A 4,851-nucleotide genomic window follows, 5' to 3' on the forward strand; every position below is an offset into this window, starting at 1 on the left:
TAGACAAGATGAGTGAGTGACTTGGTTTGTGAAGAATGCTTTTACCTTTTCTCCATATATTGCAATCTAAAGTTATTGAGCCCAGGATAAGATGTTTCCTTTTTACCCACACCAGTATGCATATGGCCCCCTTTGTGTTTTTTTATATAATGGTAGTTATAATGGTAGTTTTTTGGGTTGTGATAATAGTACTTGCTTTTATGGTGTATGCTGGAATGTTTCTACATTTTCCTCTGCTATGGTTCGGAATGCCTCATTATATTCCTTGGCATGTGGAAACTCTTTCAGCTATGATGTTATTTGGGCCTAGGAGGGATTTTTGACATAGAGATGGCCCAATTAGGTTGCCAATGGAAATATTCTGGCTTGTGTGTTACTTCTATTTCATATCAAAATGTAAGTCATGCTGCTAATCTTTCTAAGGAAATTTCCAATTATCTTTCAGGAAATTGATCTGTGGAATTGGATAAGAAGATGAGAGAACTTCTCAAGTCGATTGTTCATATTAATTCAATTAGAGTGGATGTCTCCCTGGCCTCCGGACTGACTGAATGGATACATCAAGCAATGTCCCACCTTAAGGAATGGGCGGGTTTGGGAGTTTTAGCCCTGTGCTTATTACTGATCAATGGCCTTGCCTGTTGGTGTATGTGCAAAAGGAGAAAGCAACACAGCAGAGAATGGGCCTTGATAGTGCAGGCGTTTGCAGCCGTGGATATGTGACAATCTCCTCAAGTGTGGCTTGGCATGCTAGAGAAGTAGTCAGAGATGGGTAAGACTCCTTGGATGTGTTACCAACCTAAGACAGGAACCAAACCAGAGCTGTTTGACTCCTGATGACGGTTAAGGAGCATTGTCACAAGGGGCAACCTAAGACAGGCATTCTCTCTGCCAAAATTAAATAAAAGGGGGAATTGTAGGAAGTGGGTGTGGCGGTCATTCCAAAATGGCACCTGAAGCTAACACCTGACTTCCTCATATGTCCCTGAAGAAGCCACGCCCACAGGCAATATTGTGCAGGCTCACTGCTATGCATAATCAGGCCATCTGCTACGTAGGGCAACGTCAGATCTTGCCATACCCACTGTCCTATCACATGCACCGATGTGGCAGGCTCTGATTGGAGAAGGCAGAGGGATTTAAGGGTGATGGAGGAGAGGCTTGGGGGCTTTTTGAAGAATGTAAGGGTTCCTGAATAAACTGCTTTGGGAAGAAGAACTCTGTGTGTCGCTGTTTCTTTCCACGGGTCAGAGTAGACAGAGACAGGAAAGTGGGCACAAGTTCCATCATACTTTGTTTCCACATCTCCCTTTCATTAAGAGGATATTTTTGTTTAGTTCATAGTCAAGGAGTGATAAAAATCAGAAATAGGGACTATCTGAGTGCTGTTCCCATGACATGGCTTTCAATTTTGGGCCTCCTTCGGACAATTTTGGCACCTCTGCAACCACTGTAGCACCAGCGGGTGGGTTTGGAGGATTTGGAACAACTACAACTGCAGGCCCTGCCTTCAGCTTTTCTGCCCCAACAAACACAGGCAGTACAGGCCTTCTTGGTGGCACTCAGAACAAAGGTTTTTGCTTTGGTAATGGTTTTGGCAAAATGACAGGAACTGGCACTGATTTAGGCACTGGTTTAGGAACCAGACTTGGATTTGGAGGATTTAACACACAGCAACAGCAGCAGCAGACTTCTTTAGGTGGTCTCTTCAGTCAGTCCACATAGGTTCCTGCACAATCCAACCAGATCATCAACACTGCCAGCAATTTTTCCACTCCAACGCTATTGGGGGATGAGAGAGATGCCATTTTGGCAAAGTAAAACCAGTTGCAGGCTTTCTGGGGAACAGGAAAAGGGTAGTTTACAAAGGAAAATCTCTTTTGCCAATTTAAGGCTGTAGGTTATAGTTGTATGCCCAATAATAAAGATGAAGATGGACTAATAGTTTTAATTTTCAGCAAAAAACAAACAGATATTAGAAGCCAATAACAGCAATTGGTAGAATCATGCATAAAGTTTTGGGTGGAAACCAGACCCTTGCTGTCAATGTGGATAGGATTAAGACTCTGCCTGATGATCATACTGAAGATGTCATTTATGTTGTTGAGTGTTCTCCAAATGGTACGTCAAGAAGAGTTCCAGCAACCACACTGTATGCCCACTTTGACTAAGCCAACATTAAGACACAGCTGCAGCAGCTTAGTGTAACCCTCTCTATGACCAGGACAGAGCTGTCTCCTGCTCAGATCAAGCAGCTCTTACAGAACCTGCCTGCTGGTGTTGATCCTATTATTTGGGAGCAGACCAAGGTGGATAACCCAGATTCAGAAAAGTTAATTCCTATACCAATGGTGGGTTTCAAAGAATTGTTTCGAAGACTGAAGTTTCAAGACTAGACCAGATATTGTATATGAAGATATTAGTGAACTGCAAAAGAATCAAACTACAACTGTGGCCAAAATAGTACAATAAAAGAGGAAATTGATGGATCTTTCCCACAGAACCTTCCTATTCAAACAGGACATCCAGTGGAAGAGTGGCTATGTGATCCAGGCTGATGAAGAACAGTTGTGGGTTCAGCTAGATACTATTCAAGGGGAAACTGAATACACCTATTCAGTTCAAAGGTCGACTGGATGAACTGATGTCCTAGATCATGATGCAGAATCATTTTGGAGCTGTGAAATCTGAAGAAAAGTATTACATAGATGTAGAGCTATTATGAGAAATCAAGCATCATTTGAAACAACAACTGGAAGGCCTTAGCCACTTGATTAGTGTTATAAAAGATGACTTAGAAGACATAAAACTGGTAGAACATAGATTGAATGAAACCATCCATAGCAGAGGCGGTGTCTTTAGGTGATCATTTACAGATTTGTTTCAGAGGTTTATAAAATGTGTCTTCTTGCTACATCAGGCCTTCTTTATGGTGACCACATGGGCAGGAAAATAAAAGGATACTTTCCTCACTAGGATGTTTCAGGCTCCTCAGAAATGACTGTACATTAAATCTGAAATGATTACTACAAAGCTCGTCAAAGAGAGTCTTTGAAAAGTTTGTATTCTAAAAGCTGTATCTACTTATAAAACAGTATTATCCAAAGCATATACATTGTTGTTCATTTTCTAACAGCGTTAGGAGTAGTCACAGAGCCTGATGGTCATTCTCCATCCTCTTTTCCATAGCACAGACTGAGACAGAACTACTTCCTATATAACACAACAAACTGAAATGTATGCGTGTTGGAGACTATACTTCAGAGTATAAATGCCTTTCAGCTTTTCCTGTGAAATCAGCTGTGGGGAGTAAAGAAAAATCCCAAGGTAAAAAAAAAAATGAGAAATAATGTCAAAAGATGCAGGCAGTATTTTTCAGCAGTTGGGTGTTGCTTCCTCTTGTCAACTGACAGATATTCAATATTCCACTTCCATATTTGGAATCCAGTTTCATTCCCTCTCAAGGTATTTGTATGCAGTCACTGGATATTTGGGTGCCCCTTTCCTGTCAACCAAACCATATCTGTGGACTGTACTTGTGTATTGTACTATTTTGTTACCTTCACAGAAAGCACTCAGCTTCCCTCCAACTTTTTTTAAGGGCTTCTTTGACTCAAACAAGAGGTTATTCTGTGAACGATCATTTCAAGATAAGCCCAACTATATTCCACGATGCAATTTGAACATGAAAAACCTCATTATTTTACAATCTTCTGGTAATTTTCAATTGCTTCTAACTATCTGTCATCCTAATTCCTGTGTCTATGCTTGAAATGTGTGGTTTCTGTTAATCTTCTTCAAGAAGTCCCTCCAAGTTATAAGAATTTATGTAGAAATCATATGTAAATTTCCTAATGGGCACTACTGTGTCTCTGATATGCTCTTAGTGTTTTCCTGTGTCCTTTCAGTGTTTCAGAAGGAAAGTACAGGTTATCACTTAGCACACAGAAAGACAAAAGATGCATGCTGTATATGTGGAGAGAATTCTTATGGATATGTCTTTTTTTGAACAAATTATTTTTGTTATCAATTGGCTACTTTCTCTTCTTTTCTCATGTAGCTCAAATGGAACATCTGATCTACTTAGAGCTACATGGTGATTATTTCAATCACATTTTATCATATGCTGGAAACAAATTTAGCATTTCCACATATCACATTTTCATTATTAACTTATTATCCCTATAATAATGACTCTACATAAACACAGAGACTTTAAAAAATGATTGATCTCTCTGGACATTTACTTGTTCGTATTAACAATATTTTTCTACAAACTAGAAAAATAGTTATCTAAACTATATCTCTTTCATATTGAAGAAACATTTCTATGGTTATACATCTCATCATGAATGTTGACTGCCTATAGGTAAAACGCATAAACATTCTATATGCTGTATATTTCTTTTTTTTTTACAGAGCTATGTTATGAAAATCATTTCATTATACTTAATATGTTTTGCTACATATTTTTCTATATTTTAACTAATGTTTAATATCCAAAGGAGTAATATTTATAAAACAAGTGTTTTAAAATTACCAAGTGATATTAATTTTATGAAAATATATGGTTATTATAAGATACCAGTAACTCCATCAGATTGCTTTTGTTTGTTACTAAAGTAATGTATAAAACACAGTTATGGTACAGTCATGTTGTGTTTCAATGAAATAGTCAATTAAGCCCAGGTGTTCATCAAATATAGATCTAGAGATTACAAAGAAATGTTTTAATTTGATTAGGCTTCATCATGAAGAGACACCAATTAAGGTCATATGCCTTCTGTGATGCAAGATCTGTTAAAAGTTTAAAAACAATAAAGAAAATGGATTGCCTTACAAGTGAGTAGC

The 4,851-nt window shown here is 38.4% G+C and overlaps 1 pseudogene; it reads left to right on the top strand.

The window, feature by feature from the left end:
• The first annotated feature begins 1,398 nt into the window (after positions 1 to 1,398).
• On the top strand, positions 1,399 to 2,866 carry LOC114614469 (annotated as a pseudogene).
• The last annotated feature ends 1,985 nt before the right edge of the window (positions 2,867 to 4,851 follow it).

This window comes from Grammomys surdaster, unplaced genomic scaffold, assembly GCF_004785775.1.
Source record: "Grammomys surdaster isolate TR1022 unplaced genomic scaffold, NIH_TR_1.0 126391, whole genome shotgun sequence".
In the NCBI taxonomy this organism is placed as follows: domain Eukaryota; kingdom Metazoa; phylum Chordata; class Mammalia; order Rodentia; family Muridae; genus Grammomys; species Grammomys surdaster.